At 43.4% G+C, this 22,798-nt stretch overlaps 1 protein-coding gene across 11 annotated transcripts in view; it reads left to right on the forward strand.

Moving 5' to 3' along the window:
• Window positions 1-9,136: 9,136 nt before the first annotated feature.
• The window catches only part of FOXP1 (forkhead box P1), a 507,886-nt gene continuing 494,224 nt past the window's right edge, over window positions 9,137-22,798 (forward strand). For 6 of the 11 annotated variants that reach the window (XM_030568517.1, XM_030568515.1, XM_030568514.1 and 3 more), the window contains exons 1-2: window positions 9,137-9,349; window positions 10,731-10,827. The gene's annotated coding sequence lies outside the window, so the exon portion shown is untranslated. The remainder of the gene's footprint in view (window positions 9,350-10,730; window positions 10,828-22,798) is intronic. The other 5 variants (XM_030568529.1, XM_030568530.1, XM_030568532.1 and 2 more) reach the window with 2 other exon arrangements.

Here is a 22,798-nt window from a genome sequence, read left to right on the forward strand (position 1 = left end):
TCTCCCCTTGTTTGATGGGGATTTACTTCCATCACCTATGGACAAGGGGTTAAGAGCCAATTGGCATACCTGTGACTGAATGATTGCTTCCTGGCCTCAGGAGAGTAGGGTTGCTAATTTTGGTTGGACGTATTCCTTGAGGTTTCATTGCATGACATAAACTTTAAATAAAGATTAATCTTTAATTCCTGGAGCCTCTAAGACAATCCTGGAGGGTTGGCAACCCTGGGTAGTTTCTTTTGTGCAGAGCTGGGTAAGGATCATTATGCACCTGGGCACTATAAGGAAGCTAAAGGGACTCAGTATGGGGAGACCTCAGAGATGAGGGTGGGGTAGAAGAGTGGATAGTTCAGCATAGAGAGGAGGGCTATGAAGATCTAGGGAGAAGACAGATGTCTGAGATCCAAAGGGAGGCTGTGTTAAGCACAAGCTATGGGGAAGCAATGCAAAGGGGACTGGAGGTAGGTAGTAGCCCAGGGAAACAGCACTATGTAAGCAGAAGCAGACCTAGATGCTTATATAGGGTCCCTGGGCTGGAATCCAGAGTAGAGGCTGGGCCTGGGTTCCTCCACCAGCTTTAAAGCAAAGCCATGTAAGACAAGTGGAAGGAATATTGAGCCCAGGGTGAGGATGGAGGTGAAGGTTCTTTTGGGTTGGGATATTTTTTGAACTTTCAAGCTGGACTATTTTGTTACCCTGGAAAGGGACTGAACTTTGTGACTAGGCTGGAGGGCCGAGCCTCAGAAGAGTGGGAGGCAGATGGACAGCCAGAGGCACTGGAGACAAGGGTGCCTTGCAACATAGCACCCTGCCACAAGGGAGAGCTATTACGTGTGATGAGTATGCTACCTTACACCCTGTCCGTGCAGGATTGTTCCCCACAGTGTATTTCCTGATCTTGTTTTAAATGCTCCAAGCAGTGTGGCTTCCTCTTTGTCCTTTGGGAGACTATTCCATAATCTAACAGATCTTCCACTCTCTGGTCACTTCTGCTTTTTGTCATGAAAAATGCATGTAGCGTAAAGCTGGTTAGAAATTGTATTCTTGCTGAAAATGTTAATGAAAATGAAGGCATTTGTTTCTGTTTAAATTTTTTTTTCAGTTAAAAACCAAAACTGAACAGTTTTGGGGTTTTCAGGGGTTTTTTAAATGAAAAGTCAATTTTTTCTGTAGGAATCGGCTACTTCCAGGAAAAAAACCAAACAACCTTCTGTTTAGTTGAAAATTCAATTTTCTGTTGAAAAAAAGTTACATGATTATTTATTAACATAGGGCCTGATACTACAAAAGGATGCCAATGGTTGGACCTTTGGGTTTAGTGGGACTCCTGAAGAGCATAAGGCTCTGCCTGGATCTCTCTGTAAGATCATGAACAGAGAGAAGACATTCTGCGACCTAAAGAGCTAGATGATGTGGTCTGGTGTATATAGGACACCAGACTGAGATTCTGAGCTTTGCCACTGAATGGTGTGTGTCCTTGGGCAAATCACAGCACTGCTCTGTGCCTCACTTTCCCTGTCTAACACTGCCATGGTCGAGGTCAACTGTGGTTCCTGACTAACAGCTCCCTTGGAAAAGGAGAGAGCTGGTGAGGTCTTGCCAGTGGGGCCCCTGACTGGAATTCACACCACGGACTCTACAGTCTGAAATAGTCAAAATAGTTTGGCCTCTAAGTTATGCTGCAAAGCCTGTTCCTTTGACATTTGATTCTTCTCCCTTTAAAACAAATGGAAAGGGAGTGTATAGGGAGTTAAGACTGGGAATGGCTGAGAGGTGGAGGGTTTGTGTGGAGCTGTGACTTTTGGTTCTGTGGACCGGTTTCTTTTGTGCAGAGAAAATGCCATTGCTTTGCTACAGCTCCTACTGCTTGTCTTTGTCGGGGTGTGTTTATAATTATCTATCAAGATGCCTCAAGGCTGGGAAAGGCGAGTTGATATGTTGAAATCAAATACATTAATTTATTATTTTGCAAGCTAAGAAACAAATTTACTTAATCTATTTAATCTGAAACTTCCCCCCCAGTTGCATTACATTTTCTGTCATCATCTGCACAACTTTGGTTTAAATTTGACAATTTCCCGCCAAAATGTTCAGTAGGTTGCCAGGGTCCATGTGAAGTTATCCATTTAGAAGGAGGACACAAGATTATCCTACTTAGGTCTTTTGGACAGTTGGATATCAGCCTGCAAATGCTGGCAATGGGCCAATAAGGAAGTTAAATATCACAATTCATACTGGCAGCACAGAAAAGAAGATTAGTGCACTAACAGGGGAGGCTGCTCTTTTGAAAAGAGGCTTTAAATGATTTTTCAAGAACCACCACAATATTATGTTTTTTACAGAAAAAATAATTAATTACATGTAAATCAGATTTCCGCCCACCCCCTTCCATTAGTATCATCTTTGCTATGCTTTGTGTCTTGTTTCTGTGCATTCACTTTGACTAGCTGAATGGCAGCAGACATCATTTGCAATGCTAACGTCAGATATAGGTCAAAATGGACAAGGAGAACACAGTCTAGGATCCCACAATGCTAGAACAGCCAATTCTGTGCAGGGATGGCAGCATAGTAGGGTTTAACCTGTTCACTGCCAGAGGGTTAGAACCACCAGGAACATGATTTTCTTCTCTCTCTTCTCCCTATCTCCAAGAGCTGTTCCCTTCTCCCCCATCCCTCTTATTTATGGCAGTTATTCACCAATAACCAATATATGTTGCTCCAATGGAGACGCAGGGGTTGCTGTTTTCACAGACATGTAACTGCAGTGAAAGCCTTAATGGTTGATGCAGGACCATAGGGTTAAAAATAATGCAAGACTTTAGACCCAGTAATATCACAGGGTGCTGTGCAAGTTTGAGATCAACAAGGACAAAAAATGTATCCTCTATGGAAAAAAGGCAGATACCATCTTTAAATTACCATGTTGCCTTCACAATTAAGCTTATGGGAAGTGTAGTTAATTAAGAGAATGGCAGGGTGGATTGTGAAGAGGCCATCAAATTTAATTTGTACCTGTGATCTAATCAGAATTTGAAACTCCACTCGCTATCCAGAGGTAGTTCATTGCATGTTGCAGGATAATGGCTTTGCACTGCCCTATACATGCCACTGTAATGCAAGATATTTGTTTTAATCTTTGTCCAGTTGTAATATTCACTTCCAAGAATGAGGCGAGAGACTAATGTAATATTTAATAAGTATTCAAGTCTGCAATAGTCTTGCCACTCTGAGTGTCTGGATGGGCACTCATTTCAGTCAGTCTGCACAGGTGCCTCAATACATCTGGGGCTGATCCTAAGCTAACCAAAGTCAAGAGCGAGACCCCTGTCGACTTCAATGGGCTTTGGATCAGGCCCTCTCTTTACACTGTGCATGTCCAGGGGCTTAACCCAGATGTTACCACTGTCATCCCCATACTAACATTTACATAATCTCTCTTGCATGGTCTTTACCGTGCTGGTAACATGATACCTGTCCTCACTGCAGGTTTGTAAGGACCCCCTCTGGACCAGTGTGGTACACAGAAGAGTCTGAGGAGGAGATGGAGTAGCGTTTGAATAGCCGACTCTAGGCCAAAAGCAGTACTACCCCTTTGGAGCTTCCTTAGCATAAGGAAGTTGCGAGTTTACTTGATCAGGATAGACACTGAGAAGTATTAAAGGAGTCATATTAAAGCATAAGTTCTAGTTAAGGTGAAAAGGAAGACAGAAAAGAGCAGAGGTCTGAGAATTTGAACTTAGAGGACTCTTTACAGAAAGGATGTTTGTTGCAGAAGTGGTGCTGTCATCAGAGACAGAAAATCAATTCAATAAATAGGAGTGGAACCACAAGAATAGAGAAGCAGACAAAATTGCACAGCTATAGACCTGGTGTAGAAAGATACAGTGGCCCATAGTCTCCATGGGTGAAATCTTGGCCCATGAAAGTCTATAGCAAAACTTCCTCTGGCTTTCAATGGGGCCAGGATTTCATCTTAAGTCAGCATTAAGGTCACCTATGCCAGAAGATGACTATTGCAAAAAATCTACATTCATGCAACACTACGATTTAGGATTTAACTGAGTCCTATGTGCTTCTGAAAAACGTGGCCCAGGATTTTTAAGTACACGTTAGTTTTATATCACCAGCTTTCTTGTGAGGGAAGGACATAAACCACAATTTAATTTTTAAAACAATCTTGCTTTGGCTACAACTCTCATTGGAGACAACTATATTTTCTTGTCCCCACTCCAACCTGCTTCCCCATCTTAAAATGAATATTGCCCCCAGTGAAGTCAATGGGGGTGTTGCCAATGGCTTCACTTGGGGCAGGATCAGGCCCTTACTGTAGGTCTTCATGCCTCTATAAAACTTATCACCACTTGGATCACAAAGCTGAGCCTTCACATCCCAGAAATTAGCTGGGCCAAAGAAATGTCTGGCCTTATTTACCTTCTCTCATAAACACAGTCTGACAGGCAAGATTGCATCTTCTGTCTTTTTGAACAGTGTCTATTGTCATAAGGATCTGACTTTCTTTTATACTTCTTCTCATTCACTTCTTTTATACTTAGAATTGGAGTGATTGCCAACATCAAACTTTCTTTGCAGCAGAAATCTTCTTGTAAATTAATGGATGTGATTACTCATGGGTTCTCTGCTCTAATTATGCCTCCTTAGAATGGTGGCAAGATTGATTTAAACAACCACAAAATATAAGACAAGCTGCAAAACCAACCAATTTCATTTGTCAATGTGCCTTTTTTTTTTTGAGGTTGCATAGTGCATTTCTTTTCATATTCTATAGACAGAGACAATAATATCATGGTGTCCATTTGTGCTTTGTGTCTAAGTAAGAAGCAAGGAAGCCCTAACTTATTTCTAGTTCATTTCTCATTGTGTACAACAATGCCTTGTTGATGTATTCTGTATATCCTCATAAACCAGTGACTAAAATGGAAAGGATTTGAAGAGGCATTGCTCATGGGATGCTGGAGGTGTGGCACTATAGCAGCTTGGAAAACATTCTGACTTTAAAACAGTAACACCTATAATTACAGAGGCGTCATCACCTCCATATTTTTTTTCTTTTTTACTAACAAGCTGTAGTCATAGCGTGTGTACACCCTTACCAAAATCTGCCAAGCATTTGCTCCTGGGATAATCATGGTGGTGATGGGAATATCAAGCATCTCTTTCTCCAGGCACTTGTAAAACAATACAGCAGTAAACAATTCAAGTGCAATTAGCAGCCTGCCTTGGTGGAGGGGGAGGGAGAAGTCCCACTGCTCTTATTGTCTATGGAATTAATCACATTTTATAGAGTTAATATAATGATTTAAATGTGCATAGTTAAAAACAAGAGCCAAGAAGTTTACAATAAATAAAGTTTATTCTGGGTTTAAATGTATAACATAAATACCTCTAAAGCACTTGAATAAGAGAAAAAATAGCTTCTATTTATGTGCAAGCTATAGTCTAAGAATTGCACTATATATTTTCTCCTGCTGTAGTTTCCTATCAGAAAACAAGGAAGTAAAATGGAAAAAAGGTGAAAAAGACCCTAATTATATTACAAAAATATAACCTGCCTCTTCCAATCACACACATCTACAACATATTCCACTGTATGTCAAGTGGGTGGGGTCGACTGTGAAGGCTAGTATTTTGTTGCTGCTTTTTGATAATTGAGTCTATTTAGCAATACGACATAATGAAATTATGTACTTATACTCTCTTTGAAGATTACTCTTAAAGTACAGCTAAACCATCTTTGTCTTTGCAAATATTTATTTGCAATGATTTTCCTCTTAATTATTTAAAATATAATGAATTAAGCATAAGTACTTTGCCATTAGTGTAATTTAAAGTGTAATTGCACATCAGAAGCATCTTGGAAATATGCTTCTACAGTATTTACTTTTTCTGCCAAAAGGTGGCGTTCTACTACCATGCCCTTTCTTTAGTGTGAAAATCTTCCTGCTTTAATTTGCCAAGAAGAAACTTCCACTTGGTTACTGATCAAGAAATTAAAATGTGCTCTATATGAATGCAACGTGACAGTGTTGAAAACGAACAATATGTTAAGAAGCAGTTAAGTTCCCCACTAACATATAGTAAATGGACATGCAGTAGTTCACCACTTCAGCTGACTAGACACTGAAATATACAAAATCATAGAGAGCAACATTGAAAATTAACTCCCCCTCTTTAGTGAGAACCTTGTTTCAAACCTGCTGAAAGCCAAAAATGAGGTGAGTGTAATTACCAAAAAGCAAAGGAATGGACAAAATGAGATTATTAACATTTTCCACGTAGTTGAAAGAAAATAGTTTCGGCTAACCGAGTGTGTTGCTCAATAATTCCTAGAATCAAATTGCCATCTAAATTGTTCTTTACAGAATGCTGCAGAATTGCTGTCACGCTATTACACTGGATGTTTCTGGGTCCTCAGCACGTCTGAAAATGAGGCTGCTGATTTAGATACCTAAATATAGATTTAGGAGCCTAGCTTTAAGCACCTTCTTTTATAAATCTGGCCATTATCTTTATTTCTGAAAGGGTGTGATGCTTCAATACATCCCTTATTGTAGATGCTCACAGGGTAAGCCGAACACTTTAGAGTGGACGGGTAAACTGTTCATCTTCAGTCTACACAACTGCTCTCTGTTGGGCATTCTGTATGTAGCCCTCTCAAACATCAGACACCAATGGGCATTCTTCACATAGAATAAGAGTAAGAGAGATTGTGTAGGGGGGTTAGCAGGAAAACTTCTACATTCATAATTTTAACTAGTGGGATTGCTAACACCACCCAATGGGTAGGGCCTGCCAGTTCCTCCATTTGTTGCTTAGGGCAAAATCCTGGCCCTGTTGAAGTCCCTGGCAAAACTGCCATTGATTTCAATGGGACCAGCATTTCATGCTTGGAGTTTGTTGATCTCTTGTACACTTTGCAGTGTCATATGCTAGGTCAGACACACAACTGTTGTATAGGAGTAACTATCACTGAACTGAACAGCAGTAGTCCTAAGAGTCCAACTAAACTCCACAAAGAAAATGCCACTCAGATATAGAATGAATACTGCAAAATTAGTTCTCTGTTTTAACTCTCTTCATTTATGCCAGTGTGGTTCATACTACATAAGCGAAATGGTATTTGGGCATAACGTTATTAGGTATTAGTAATACTTTCTTTAACACATGGAACAATTGAGTGAGTTAAAAAATGTCAGCTTTTTTTTTAACTTAATACATTTTTACCATGCCACTGAAGTGATGAATTTTATTATCATCGGTTGGATAGACACTGAGGATCCAATCCCGCAGTCCTTCCTCAGTCAAAACACCTACCGGGATCAATGGGAATTTTGTTCTAAACATGGAATGCAGGCTGAAGCTCCTGCTGCTGAGGCAAGATCCTGTAAGGTCTCAAGTCATGCAGTAATAGGCCTTCTCATGTGAGTATGGGCATCTCATGTAACACTTTGTAGGAGTGGGCTTTTGGATTACTAATGACCTACTTTCCTCTGCCTGGCACTGGTTAAAAGAGGAAAATATTTGTTTATTTTATATATATTCTTTATTAACAATAGAGCTGTGCAAGTGGGTCTTTATATTAAGTACTGTAGAGAGGGAGTGCTTAGACCCTGTAAGACCAGTGTGTGTGTGTGGGGGGGGGGGGTCACAAATTCTGGATTCTATTTCTGGCTTTACCACTGACTCCTGTGATTTTAGGCTGTTAATGTAGCCTCTCTGTGCCTCACATACCTATCCATAAAACCAGGTAATTCTCCCCTACCATACAGGGATGTTGGGAGGTTTAATTATATTTTGCAAAGTGCGTTGAGAGCCTCATAAAAGGCCCTGAATTATAATTGATAGTGCAAAATTATCACTTTTCAAACTAGTTATAAATTTGACTTTTTTAAAGAAAGGTCTGGATCATGTTATGGGTTAATATTAAATAAGTGTTTTAAAAACACAGAGGTTTGTGAGCAGCAAGACTGCACCATAACTGTTCCAAACTGGATTAATGAAAGAAATGCCAACATGCTATGAACTAGCCACTTACTGCTATGGCCTTGGTGATAGGACTCTTCAGTGGTACCCATCCTGTTCCTCCCATCCCCTTTTATTTTTCCTTTTTTTAAGGAGGGGAGTTAATTTAGTGCTAAGACTTCAGAAATAAAGCAGCATTTATTCAGCATCCCTTGCCTCCTTTATTGGATTTCTCTCAGGCGATTTAACTTCAAGCCTGGTTGCAACACACTAACAAATCTCATCACTTTTTTCCTCCCCCCTGAGCACTGGATGTAAACTACCCTCAACACTTTCCTCCTGACCGGTGCCTCTGCAGCAGCAGGTAACTTGTGTTAAACAACCCATCGCCCCAGCCTCTGAGCCTGTTCCTAGAAGGAGCAGCGAAGGGGGCAGGAAACAAACAAGCGACTCGCGATTTGAAGGCACTTTCTCCCAGCGGCTCCTTGCCCGGACTCACCCCAGCCCCAGCAGGCGTGTAACCTAGCTCCGTGCCCTTTGTAAGGGGAGACTCGCTCGCGGTACACGCCCGTTTCCTTGCACACTGGGGTTTGTCCTTCGGCTGAACTTTCACCTCCCGAACTCGCCTGCTTTCATTGGCTCGAGTGCCGAAAACCCCGAGAGGGGAGAAGCCTCTGGCTTCGGCGCTGCCTCCCGAACACTCGCACTCTGCTGGCGCCCGCTCCGGATCTCCCCCCCGGACCAAGCCCCACCAACAGTGTTCTCGCTAGCCCCGCAGCCGCCCCCTTTGCCCCAGCTCGGCTGTGTCCCCGTCTCCCCCTTTAGCGGAGCTGCTCTGCAGCCCTTGCGCCCCGCTTCTCGCTCCCGGCTGGGCTAGGCTGCGCCCCCCGGCTTCTCTCCCTCTCTTGCAACGGCGAGCTCTGTGCGTGCGCGTGTTTTTCTTTGCACCGAGCCTTGTTGTTTACCCAGCAGGTGGATGTGACGTCAGAGACTCAGAACAGCAAAAAATAACAACATCTCCCTCCGCGGGGGTGTTATTTCTCTTCCCCCCCCCAGCTTTGCCGCCTTATTCCTCCCTGCTGGCAAACTCCAGAGTGGCCGCGCAAGGCGCCTGGAGCCGAGCCGGGAGCGGCGGGGGCTGGGAGCCGGGAGCGGGGCTGGCCCTGCCAGGCGCTTGGGCTGCCCTGGAAGCTAGTCCCGAGCGGAGGGCTCTATTGTTATTTATTGTGCGGCTGTTGCACGCTGTGCCTGCTGCCCAGGCTCGGCGCATGGGGCTTGCCCGGCTAGAGTACAGGGAGGGACGGGCAGGCAGACTCACCCGCGCTGGGGGGAGCCCGTAGTGGGCACCGACAGGCCGTCTCCAGCGGGTGAGTTTGGCTTTTCGGCTTTTCCCCTCCACTTTTCAGGCGCCTTCTTGTTTGTTTCACTTTTCTTCCCCCTCCCAACTCCTTCCACCCCCCCCATCCCCAGCCTCCACGTGCCCCCCTCCCCCTGCCTGCTGGCGGGGGGATGCGCGCTGGCCGCCGGGCTGTTTGCATGAATCAGAGCCGATGCAATGAGAGAGGCGGCGGCTTCACCTCTGGGGCTGGCCGCTGCCACCGGAGCAGCTCCACCAGCCACCCCCAGCGCCCCGCTGGGGGAGCGCGGCGGGCGAGGGAAGGACACAGCGTTCCCCTGGCGCTGGAGGGAGCGGGCGGGGGAGAAACCAACTTCCCCCCCCCTTCTGCTCTCACTTTGGAAACTTTTTATCCATCTTTCCCCCCCCTCCCCGTGAACTTCAGCGCACGGGCCCTGGGCGCACACGCCCCTCCGCGCACGCAGGGGCTGGGCTCGCCTGCCGCTCGCTCCGGTGTCACGCCGCGGTGCGCCCCCGCGGAGTGGCGCCCCGGGGAGGAGCGCGCGGGCTCCCCTGGGGATCCTCCAGACGTGGGGCGGAGGGGGGGGGAAGGTCCCGCTCAGTTCCACCCCCCCGCCCCGAGCCCAGCCCACGCGCACGCAGGGGGGCTAGTCGCGCCGCTGGGCGTCCCCAGGATTGGGCTCGGCTCTTTCCTGGGAGCCGCGGCTGCCGCGAGGCGGCGGGCGCGATCCCTGCCCCGCGGGAGTTGCGCGCGCGCGGAGCTGGGGGGCTCTGGCTGGAGGGGCGCACACGCGGCGCAGTTGCAGGCAGCGTGCGGAGAAGCTGCGGCCAGTGGCTGCCCTTTTTCCCCCAGCGCAGCGGGGACCTTGATCTCCCTCCCCTACTGCCACTGCCTGAGCGAGTCCTGCCTCCCGCGCCTCCACATCCAGAACCACCTGTTGTCGCGTCCAGAGCACTCAGCCCAGCTGACTCTGCGCCGGAGTTCCCCGGCACCCCCGCCAGTGTAACGCACACACAGCGCCCAGCACCGCGCATCGCCCCCAGCCTGCGGTGCCTGTTCCCTTGCCAGCCTGCGCCTCTCTCTCTTCTGAGATGAAGTGTTTGAATAAAGATTTGCAACTCCAGACCCAACCCTGCCACTTGCCCCCTGGTGCAACCCGGCAAGCGCAGGTCCCCGCTGAATGGCGATGAGGGGAGATTTTTAGATCCCGTTACTACCACTAAGTCCTTAGATCTATAGCCTGATCCCGTTTCTTGCAAGTGTTTCAAGGCTCCTCTTCTTTCCTCCCCTCCCCTGAAACACCGCACATTTTCTCCCCCCCTCCTCCCCCTTACCAAACCTGCCTTCTGGAGACTTGTTGAAAGAACCCCTGGTTTCTTCTCGACCGTAGAGCCCAAAGTTTTGCCTGCCGGAGCAGCAGCAGCATTTGCTGAGGAGCTGTGTACTGGCGATCATTCACTCAGAGCCTTTCTCACTGCTATCTCTCGGTAAGTATAGGGAAATCGGCGGAGGCTTTTACATATAAGGATATCAAGGACACCCCCCCTACACACACACACACTTCCCCACTCCAAAAGCAAACTCCCAAATAAAGAGAAACCAGGGGAACATCTATCCTAAAGGGTACAGATCAGCTTACAAAAGCTACAGCCTGAAACGTTTATTTCAGGTCAGTGAAACCGAAGGGGGGGGAAGTACATGCTGCAGGATGGAGTTGTCCTCTTTTTTTTCTTTCTCCTTTTTAAAGAAGAAAACAGGGATCAGAATTTAGCTAACCGTGTAAGTGCTGCTATAAAATACAGTGACCTACTTCCTTTCCCTCCCCCATCCCACTTTATAACTATTAATTATTTCCAACTCATTGTATTTAAATACCATTGCTGGGTTGATTACAAAGTGTTATTGATTTTAGCCTGCCTTCATTCTAGGCATTGGTCTTACAGTATTTCTTTTAGTGAACCAAAAAACTCCTAAAACGGCACTTTTTAAAAACAATATGACTGTCAGTGTCAACTCTTCAGACATAATGCTCCCACCAAGCATTTCATTTAACGGCTACAAGTGCTTCTGAATTCTACTTCTATAGAGAGTTCTGGTTTGATCTCCTATCAGAAGTTCAGGGTTTCGCTTTTAGTAACCTGTTCTGTGAATGAGTAATGTATACAGTATTTGCACAGTGTGTCTGTACAGTAGATGATTCTGAATCCAAGTATTGAATAATTATACTTATTTTTAAAAAATCTGCAAATGACACTTGCTTTAAATTTAGCTTTTTCTGTTCTTATGAATTTGCTTTGGTTATCTGACTTATAAAACATCAGAATAACTAATTAATTACATTCTCTTAACTAAGCAGATACTTACAAGTAACTGTCTTTCAAGAAATGTACTTCTTACTCCTTAAGGTAGTAGTTGTCTTTGTTTAATTTTTATTGGGGGACAGAAATAGATGTTTGAAATACTTAATAGTATTTTACAATTTGTCTCATTTGAGAAGGCAAATCCTGTGTTGTTCTTCCATGTTAAGCATGAGAGGTTTTCAAATATTTTGAGTTCTACAATAACAAAGTGGATCTCAAGGAGGAAGTATACCATGCATCTTTGAAACCAGATTGGGGGGCTCAAGGGAAGGAGGGGAAACTTAGACTTCTGGTTTCAAGTTCTCAGTTCTAAATCCCCCTCCGTGCCCCAAACTTTATTTGAACTATTGCACAATTATATAGAATGAAATGGGGGTGATGGGTGGAGAAGGAATCTCCACTAGTCACCATTCAAAAGGTGTCGGCTAAAATCTCATTGCAAAAAGGTAGTGTAGCTTTAACATCTTGCATTTGGCTGCATTCTTTCCTCTTAGTCTTTGGATTAGTCATTGTATATGAGAGAGGAGGGAAAAAAAAGCGCTTTTTTGAAGGGGAAAAAAAAAAGTAAAGTAAACAGCCTCCAACAAGTGAACCTTGACAACCCAGATTAAGGAAGGCAGTAGAGATCAAACAAATCTGCTGCTGGGCTGTTGTCAGGAGCTGCCTCATTGAAAGCTCTGGACTATTCGATCAGGCAGCAAGGTTATATGTTCACTTATCCAGAAATGGACCATTGCAAATGCTGATCTTTGTTGTGAAACCAAAAGATAACTTTGAGAGAAAACATTTATAGTATTTCAATTCAGTGTTTTTTTTTTTCTACCTCTTCAGATTCTGACTTGCAGAATGAGTTAATCAATCAGTCTTTGGGATTGCGTTGTATTCAGTTAAGTCTATAGTTCTATTTTATTTGTGCTGTCTAGAATTGCAGAGAAGTTCACTAACATGTTGGCAAAAAATTAAAGCTTTATGAAGTTTACCTCTGCAATTTTAGAATTTCTGAATTGTCAGGAAGCTAAGTGTGCGTGTGAAGGTGTAATTCTGATGTGGACTAGAACAATTTTGTTGTCATTTGCCTTATTTTTAGTTTCACTCTGTTCTTGGAATTTACAAAACAAAAAAGTAGTTTTCTAACTATAGCATCAAACAATGAGATTTCATGTTTTGGCCATGTCCTGATTTTTACAAAAATGTTTGTCATGTCCCTTTGAGTCTACTTTATATAAACTTAATTACTATACTCTTGTTTAAAGAAAGTAGTACCAAATGACAGCATAGCGTATTATAATTTTCTCAGAGTAAAACATAACTGAAATGTCAACTAATCAAATTAGATATTACATTCCTTTAAACCTTTTGTAGGATTCTGTACTCATCTTCAAACACTTCAGTGTTAACTCTGCAAATGTTATTCACGACCTAGTTTCTTGCTATAAAATATCCTAACACAATGGAAATAGAGACTTTAAAATTCTTAAGTAAAAAGTTGCTATGTTAATGTATACAGGAAACAGGTAAACATGTATTGCATGATTTTAAAAAAACCTGTATTAAGTATTTCTTTAATTAGGACAATAGACACACAATAAGCACTTTTTTTTATAAGCCAACATTTCATCACCATGCTGCCCAACTTATTGCAAAGCCAGTAGTTTTTTATAGCATATACTTTTTATTGTCTAATTAAAGTATGCATGTTAAACATACACATGTATGCTATTAAGCCATTTTAGGTAATATGTAATGTTTAACAGCTATAAACATTTTCTCGTTCAATCAGTTCCACCAGGAATTGTAATAGTAACCAAGCTGGTTTTTACACTGGTAAGAAAGAGAAGGAAAAAAAGTTAAGTGAAGAATTGCACATTGAACACTGTCGTGTTGCAAATGTGGCACAATGCTGTTTTATTAGGGAAGATTGCTGTTTAACAAAGTTTAAATTTGCACTAACATCATTACTGTGAGAATACCATAAACATGTAAGTCTCTCAAATCCATTTTGTTTCTTGATACTGTAAAAATTAAGGGAAAGGTTAGTAGTAAATGGCAAGCTTTTTCATGGAATACAGTTAAGTATTTAATATTCTTATGGCTTGTGGCCATTTATATTGATCGTTTGAAGTTTCTTAATGAAATATTTTTCTGGTGTGTGTTGCATGTAAAATTGTAAAATATGCACTCATAGAATTTGTATTTATAACAGTTATTTCAGCAAGTCTGGCCAGTTATTTATACTTTGTAATGGTGCTTTTGTCCTTCTACATTTTCTGGGAGATGGTTTAATAAAATTTAAATCATATGCTGTCAGAAAATAGTATCAATTTTGTTTACGATTCGGTTAGTTTAAGGTACTTATACTAAAGAAGCTCATTTAACCCCAAGACTGAGTAGCATTAAGTGGTGAGAGGTCTCACGAAGAGCTTCTACTGCCCTTTGCTCTTATGATAATCTTAAATTACTACAGTTTAATTGGAGCTTCAAGGGACTGAGCTGAAATGTTTTATGCAACTGAGAAAGGGTTGGAGAAAACTGCAGCTAGATTTGCACAGGTAGTTTGTTTCCTTTGAACAGAAACTGCATTTGTTTAGGCCTTTTCTTACCTTTCTAAATGCATGTTGCACTGTAGTTTCATGTAAGGGCCTATCAAGTTTGCACAGAAGTAAAAATCCAATAGCAAAACTTTGATCAGATTTCAGTGGGAGCAGGATTGCTCATAATCACTTCCATAAGAGAGTTCCTTTTTTTTGGGGATTTTTTTTTTTTAAACCTGGAGGAAATAATGACTAGTTTCAGTATTAAGGTAGCAACAAAAAAAGAATAAAATGGAAAAACTACAATTATGGCTTGCACTCTGTCTGTACTGCTGCTCATTCCATTTATGACTAGGCACTGCAAGTGTCTCAGATGAATAACTTGATATCTCCCACATGTGTCACAGTACTTATTAAATGAGTGGGTCAGATTTGTAGACATTTTGCATTGGACTCTTACAGCATATTTGCAGTAAAGGCAGTTATTCTCAGACCCTGACCCAGCAAAGCACTCAGCCTCAAGCTTGTGCTTGACTTAAGCAGTAGTGGTCCTACTGACTTCACATGCTTAAAGTTATACATGTGCTTAAGAGCTTATTTGGATCCTGACCATAGTGAAATTAAATGATGATTTGAATTGTTTTGTTAGCTGAATGCTTTTCATGTGTCTTACTGAGGAAGGAAATTAAGCAAGATTGGCTGTCTGTAGAATTGTTTTCTTTTGCCCTAACTAAAGCACTTGCTCACAGTCTACTGATCTCATAAACTACTATATAGCTTGATTCCCATAGCTCTTACTGTGTTGGTAACTGCTGCTACAATAGGTAAGAAGATGATGTCACTGGGTATTTTGTATGGAGGAAGTAGGATGGAATAAACAATACAGTAATCAGGAAAGACTTAATAAAAATAATGAAACTATATAAGTTTGTATAATTCAGATTTTTTTGGTATTCAAAGATTTAAGGGGCTGCTTCATTTTTAGATCAGACACGTTGATTGAAATGTCTTGAGTACTTAACATCCTCTCTCTCTCTTTTTTTTTTCTTAAACTTACCTAATCACACAAAAAATTAGCTTGCAAGACTTCTCTACAAGTGTACTCTAGGGTTTTCTTTCTAGTCTTCTGGCACCAATCTCCTATATACCTGAAGTGCAAGTATTGTGTATAACAGGGTGTTTGTGTGAGTAAGCTGGATAGTTATTTGTTCAGTCCTGTTCTGAAAATGAAGATAATGTTCCATAAACAACGGAGAATGTAGTTTCTGTTCAGAAAGAGTCCTACTCAGGTAGGAAGTTAAGTGATTTCCCCCCACCCACCACACACTGACCCTCCTTATGCTATTCAAAAAAAAAAATCTTGATTTTTATTGCCTTGAAATTGCAATTAAGTTGTCAATTTAAGATTATTGCAAGAGTGCAAAGGGCAATAGAAGCTCTTTAGAAGTCTCATCTCAACACTTAATGCTACTCAGTCATGGGGTTAAATGAGTTTCCTCTATGTAAGTACTTAAAGTAACTAAATCGTAAACAAAATTTACTCTATATTCTGACAACTAATAATCTATTTAAATTACATTAAAGTATGAGTGTGAAAATTTAATTAAATATAGAAATACTGTCAAGCCCTGTAAATATCTTGACAGATCTACTGAAATGGAAGCCATATCATGAAATATTTACTTATGTCTGGTGTGTTACAATATTTCTGGGAATGCTCTTTGGAAAACTAATTGTAGGCCTTTCCCATTCGCCTGTATGATGGGAATGGTCTCAGAAAATAGTATGAGTAAATAGAAAGCTTTATTCAGATGATCAAGTGCATTGTTTACTGTTAATCAGTCTTTCCCTACAGTACTTCTCATTATGTTTTTTATTACAAGTGCCTATTTCCTTAATAAGTTAGGCTGTTAATTCAAATGTAAGCTCTGTTAAAACAGACATCTTATGTGATGGAATAATATTTCCTAATGTGCAAGGTCTGATGGTGATGGATGCATAATTTTTAAGTCTACTTTCGTCTGTCTTTTGAGGATTGAAATGGCCCAGAGCACAGCACTGCAGTAAATGCTGTTACTAATATTGTTGGTTTAATTGATTTTTCAGATAGAAAAATGTTTTACAAAATATGTGAAACCATTTTGTGTTGTGCGTATTTATATACACAACCCTGATTATCCCCTCTCATTCTTGTAAATCAGGAGTAATTCCACTGAAATTCATGCTATGATGGTGTAAACAAAAGGAGAATCGTGCCTGTGTACTGTGCTCTGTGCCAGCATGTGGGAAAGCTGAGTTTGGGTGAAACTCCAGCACTCCTTAAGGCTTTGTGGGGCTGTAAGCGTTGTCCAGGTAATGCCATCCTCCCCATAGGGAAGATGCAGCATGAGTCTTGCTTTCTCATGCTTGGTGACTGGTAATATCGGTAGGGAAGTCTGAGCAGCAGACTGCTTGCTCTCCCAGGCACAGAGCAAGTGCTTTGATCTTGGCAGCTGAGTCATGGGAGGGAGGATTAAGACCTATGAAGAGGGAGGGAAAAGAAATGTGGACTAGAATAGAATAGTCTGTTCAGAAACTCTGGAACTTCATGTGGGCTGGCTCATATCCTAACTCATGGACTGGTGTGTGATGGGGAGGCGTGAATGCTTTCTTTTGGCAAACATGCTTCTTAGGGCAGTGGGTTGAGCGGATAGTCCATGCTCAGGGGGCATTGGCTTCTCTGCTGCTAAAACAGAAAGTCAAACAAAAGGCGGCATAGTTGGGCAAGTTGATTTGGAGCCACTAACATAATTATTAGTTTTGCCCCTAGAATCCAGACATTTCCTTTCATATAGCGTCTTGGTTTGAGCTCTGCTTCCCAATTAGTTTTGTCATGTTTTTGCTAGCAATTAGGGTCAAGTGTCTCTCCTTGGGCTCTCTACTTTTCTTCTCCGTATCCCTCCCCCGGGTTCGTAATGCAAGCTGTTTATTCATTAATTAGTAGATTAAGCATATTAACCCATCAGTAAACTAGTCATACTTCCCAAGGCATCTTGGGAAACCTGCTGTAGTTTTATGTGATTGGACTTGCATTATTACTGCTTTAGATAGCAGAGCCAATGATGGCAAAGTGTCTTTTAAGAACGAAATAGAGAGTGTGTGAAAGTCAGTACATATCATGTGTCTGTTAAAAAGATTGTGATAAAGATAGATAAAATGGTTTGTTTACATGGTCAGAGCTTCAGATAATTATGAAAATCAACCTTTTCAGCATCCCCTTCCATCTCAACAAAACCAATCCAGATCTGCTTTCCAGTGCAATACGGGGGTGGGGGGAGGCTTCATGTTATCTGGTTGAAAAGGTGCAGTTTTCAACAGTGCCAGAGGGCATGTCTACACAGCAACTAGACATCTACACTACAGCCCATGTCAGCTGGCATGGGCCAGCTGCAGAAGTTCAGGCTTGGGCGTCAGCCTGAGTTCTGGGACCCTTCCATCTTGCAATTACACAGCCCCTTAGATGAAGTCACTGGCATGGGCCAGCTGTAGGCTTTCAATTGTGGTGTTAGGTGTATCCTAAAAGAGTTAGACACCAATCTCTTTTTGTAGAAGCTTTTGAAAATTCCATCCCAAGCCCAAAACACCCTTCCCTCACAATCTTAAAATGCATGCCTCATTTCTATGCAAGTTCAGTGTAGTTTAAATTTTATTTTTAAGGGCATCGCAATTAATCCTTCATTCAGATCTGAGGCAGGATTCAAGCTGACCCATAGTGCTGGGTAACCTCTTTGTTTTAGATCTGAAGGCTGTGCATGTCTGGGATGTAGCACTCGATTTCACAACAAGAAGATGACAGTGATGCAGATATTTGTCAAGATGTTCGAGTGCCGTTCTAATTACGAGGCTGCATAAAATGGAAACTAGAACTGATGAAGGGAGGGGAGGCAGCAGAGCAGAGGAGGAGCAGTGTTCATGTCACTGCTTTTTCAATGAAACTTGCAGTGTAATATTAGATTTCTGCCTTCTTTGTTGAAAGAACGTTCATCATTTCATTAAGAAGAATTAAGTAATTAACTGATCTATCTTTAGGAAGCAGCGACAGATTTTTTTTTTAAATCATCTCATTAATTAAATACTGTCATTAGGAAGTTTACCACTTTACTACTATCAGAGGTAACTAAGGATATGTCTATGCTGCAATTTAAAACCCCATGGCTGGCATGTGTAACTGACTGAGGTTCAGGTGAAGGGGCTATTTAATTGTAGTGAAGATGTTCAGGCTCGGGCCTGAGCTCTGAGCCGCCTCCCATCTGGCAGGGTCCTAGAGCCCAGGCTCCAGTCTGAGCCTGAATGTCTTCACCAGTATTAAAAAGCTCCTTAGCCTAAGCATAGCAAGCCGGAGTCAGCTGGCATGGGCCAGCGTGTAGACATACTCTTAAGTAGGCAAGTGAGAAGCCCTTCAAAGTTATTTATTACTATGTTGCTGGCATAGTAATAAATTAATTTTTTGAGATTTAAAATATATTGTAATAGAAAATACAATCTGCAATTAAGAGATTTTTCTGGCTTTTGTAGCTGTAGTGTTGCAGACCTTATTTTCAGAGTGATCTGTTTGGGATTAATAAATTGAAGAAAAAATATTTTTAAATAATGGCTTCTTTGTTACAATAAGTTGGCTGATAGTGAGCCATGAGCTCTGTCTTCTTTGAACGTTAGATGAATTTGTTAGCTGTAGAATCAATTTTTTTTTTTAAGGACTCAATTCCAACACTCTGTATTTAGGGAGAAGTTCCACTGAAGTTATGCTGTGCATGATGAGGGATAGCTGTGCAGAGAGACTCTGGGCACCATGTAGACTGCAGAGTAATGCTCTACAATAGCTGTTTCTACAGTGATTTAGGCTAGAGCAAGGTAGGGGTGGAACAGATGTGTGGCATTGGCATGGCCAGCAAGCTTACTAGGTTGGTGAATCACTTGTCAAGATCAAACTGGTGAGTGGGGAAAGTAGTGAAAATATTCACTACATTTGCGTATCAAAACTTCAGTTTTATTTTTTGTAACTTGACTGGCTCCAAGCAAGCTGCACGTTCAGGAGGCACAGTGGTTGGGAGCATTTATGCTTGTGTACTGTACCTTGTAACCGTGTACCTGTCCTCTACTCTGAATTGGGTCCGGTGGGAGACCTGTTACCTCTGTACAGAATGCAGGGTGTGGCACTAGTTTGTCAGATTGGTATTGTTTCTCTTCTAATGACAGCTATTTCTAATACAGTAACTCCTCACTTAACGTTGTAGTTATGTTCTTGAAAAACGCAACTTTAAGTGAAACAGTTAAGTGAATCCAATTTCCCCATAAGAATGAATGTAAATGGGGAAGTGGAGTTCGGTTCCAGGGAAATTTTGTTTGCCATACAGTACAGTGCTATAGTTGGGAGGTGCCCCTGCCTTACCCCACACAGGCACAGCCCACTCCCACTTGGAGACCATGAGGCAGGCAAGGAGGCTGAAGATGCTATAGGCTAGGACAGTGGTCTCCAAAGTGGGGTGTGTGCAAGCTGATCCATTAGGGGGCACGGCAAGTGGAGCGCTGCTGCCAGAGCAGGAGGAAGGGCAGCTGGAGGAGGGAGGGAACGAGCGAGCGGGGAAGCTGCCCCGCCCCCCACAGGCAGGGCCACCTGTAACGCATGGGCTTTAGGGGCTGCAGGGCCTGGGCTAAGTGGGCCCTGGGGCCCTGGCCTGCAGCTCTAAAGCCCCTTTCAGAATGCGGCCCTGAGTCCTCCAGCCTGTGGACGAGCAGGGGCAGCCACACAGCCAGTGGCTGGGGAAAAGCGGCGCTTTCCCCTTCAGAGCCGGCTGGAGAGAAGTGGCGCTTCTCTCTGGTTGCTGGCTGCGCGGCTGCCCCTGCGCCTCCTGAGTCCTCTGGCCCCTGCTCACAGGGCCGCATCCTGAAAGGGGCTTTAGAGCTGTAGGCCCTAAAGCCCCTGCATTCTGGGTGGCCCTGCCTGCAGGGCGGGGCAGGTCCCGGAATCGTGGCCATGGTGGCGGTGCTGTGCTGCACAGAGCCACCGCACACCCCTTGCACCAAACAGGAGCTACCCCAGGTAAGTACTCTGCACCTCCTGCCTGCCCCAGTCTTGAGCCTCCTCCCACACCCCCCACCCTGAGCGCCCTCTTGTACCCTAACTCCCTCCCAGACCCCGCACCCCACCCTGTGCCTGCCCCGCACCCTAACTCCCTTCCAGACCCTGTACTCCCAGCGAGCCCCTTCCCGCTCCCTATCCCAATCCAGACCTTAGAATTGCTGTATCACAAAATGTTAAACCACGATTCAGACATAATGAAGCATATTCAATCACGTTGTGAGAGCAAAAAGGTTTTTTGTACCGTTAATAAATAAAATAATTAAAAATTTTCTCTCATCCTTCAATGTCTATTTTTTGTATGTTTTATAATGTACATAACAGTATAGTAGTACATATATATATATATATATATATATATATATATATAATTTATACATAAATATACCTATTGGGGGGTGCATGTTCAAAATTTTTTTACTGATACAGGTGCATGATCAAAAAGGTTTGGAGACTACTGGGCTAGGAGAAGCACGTTGTGCAGCAGCAGCTTCCTCTACTATGCAAGCACCAAGGGCGGGGGGGCTCAACCCTGGGCCTGCCTATGCCACTCCTTCCCCCAAACCCCACCCTTAACTCAGCTCTTCTTCCCTCCCCCTTTACTCTGCACACCATGTTCTCCTCCCCCCTTCCTCCCCTGCCTTCTGCCCTGGCAATCTGCTGGCTTGCAGCATTCAGGAGGGAGGGAGGAGGAGCGAGGACACGGCGCGCAGGCTTCTCCCCCCCCCGCCCCCGAACACCGCAGGACAACTGATTGCCGCTGGCAGGAGGCAGGGAGGGTGGGGGAAGCCTGCACACTGAGTCCTCACTTCTACTCCCTCCCTCCTGCCCGCGGCAATCAGCTGGCTTGTGACGTTCAGGGGGCAGGAGGGAGGGGGGAGGAGCAAGGGGCTCCTGCTCACGGCAGTCAGCTGGTTTGCAATGTTCAGGAGAGAGAGGCGAGGAGTAAGGATTTGGCACACAAGCTCCCCTCCTGCCCATGGCGATCAGCAGGCTTGTGTCATTTGGGAGGGAGGGGGAGCCTGCACACCAAGTCCTCGCTTCCCCCCTTCCTGAACGCCACAAGCTAGCTGATTGCCATGTGAAGGAGGTGGGGGGAGGAGGGGAAAGGCACTGATCTGTGGGGTCTGACAGTGGGCAGGAGGTGCTGGCGGGGGAGAGGGAGGCGTGTCAGGGAACCTATGGGAGGCTGCCCAGCTGTGGACAAAGCAGGCAGCCAAATGATGTTATAGCAAAGCATTGCACAACTTTAAATGGAGCATGTTCTGTAATTGAGCAGGGACATAAGATCAAAACAACGTTAAGCGAGAGGAGGTTAAGTGGGGAGTTACCGTACCCTGGACAGTGGTACTGAAATTTGACACAAGCTTGAGTTCACCTTGAGCCAGGTAAATCACATAATGTAGTAGCAGCAGTTATTAGTATTGGTACGTTCTCTTCCATAACTACACTTCTGGCAAAAGAGAGGGCTTCTTTTCTTTTATCTTAAGAGAATGTAATGCAAACTCTGTCAGTATACAACAGATTTTTAACAAAGTGGGTGAACTTCATAAGTAGGTGCATTTCAGTGCATGGGATATACAGAGACAGGGCTGGATTCTTTTCCCAGTTATAATGGCATAAGCCCAAAGGATCTCCATGTAAAGAACTTGCATTACTCTGAGTTACATGAAAGCGGAATTTGGCCAACAGGCTTGATGCAAGTACAAACTACAAATTATAAAGACGTACTTGGTCTGTATGCTGTGGTCTGTATGCCTCTTAGTGGAACTCTGACTTCCTTGGCGTTATGCCAGCAGTGGGTTTGGCCCAGTAGGTTTTGTAACATTAAGATATTAACATAATTAATTTTTCTAAAACCAAGTACTTGCAACAAGGGCTCAGTCCTGCTCCCATGAAGCAAAACTCCCTATTGATTTAAATGGGGGCAGGATAAGGCTCTCTGAAATTGTCCATGGTAAATCTCATTTGTCAGTCATAAACTATACTCCCGTTCATTAACATTGACAGTGTACTCAGATGTTGTGTTTAAACATTTTAAAAGTAAAATGTATTTTCTAACAAATCGTTACTTGCTATTCAGAATGCTTTGAACAAAAGAATGTGTTAAAAGCATGCAGCTCAGTTATGGTTAGTACAGGTAACGGTGACAAAGCTCTGTCCTTGTCTCTGTGGGTCCTATGTTTCCTGGTGGATTTCACTAGCCTCAGAGACTCACTGTGACCCTCCACATAGCCCTTCTCTCTCTAGAGGCAAAGGTCACAGCCTTCTGAGCCGTTTTCATCATAAGCCAGCAAGGGAGATGAGGAGAAGCTATCCTCCCTCGCACAGTCTCTGTCTCCCAGGCCTGCTCTCTACTCCAGGCTCCAGCTCTGGGACCCTAATAGTATCAGCTAAGTCAGTAGACTGACTTTTTAGAAAAAAGATGCATACAATTCCCTGGGCCACT

The sequence above is a fragment of the Gopherus evgoodei genome, chromosome 7 (assembly GCF_007399415.2).
Source record: "Gopherus evgoodei ecotype Sinaloan lineage chromosome 7, rGopEvg1_v1.p, whole genome shotgun sequence".
In the NCBI taxonomy this organism is placed as follows: domain Eukaryota; kingdom Metazoa; phylum Chordata; order Testudines; family Testudinidae; genus Gopherus; species Gopherus evgoodei.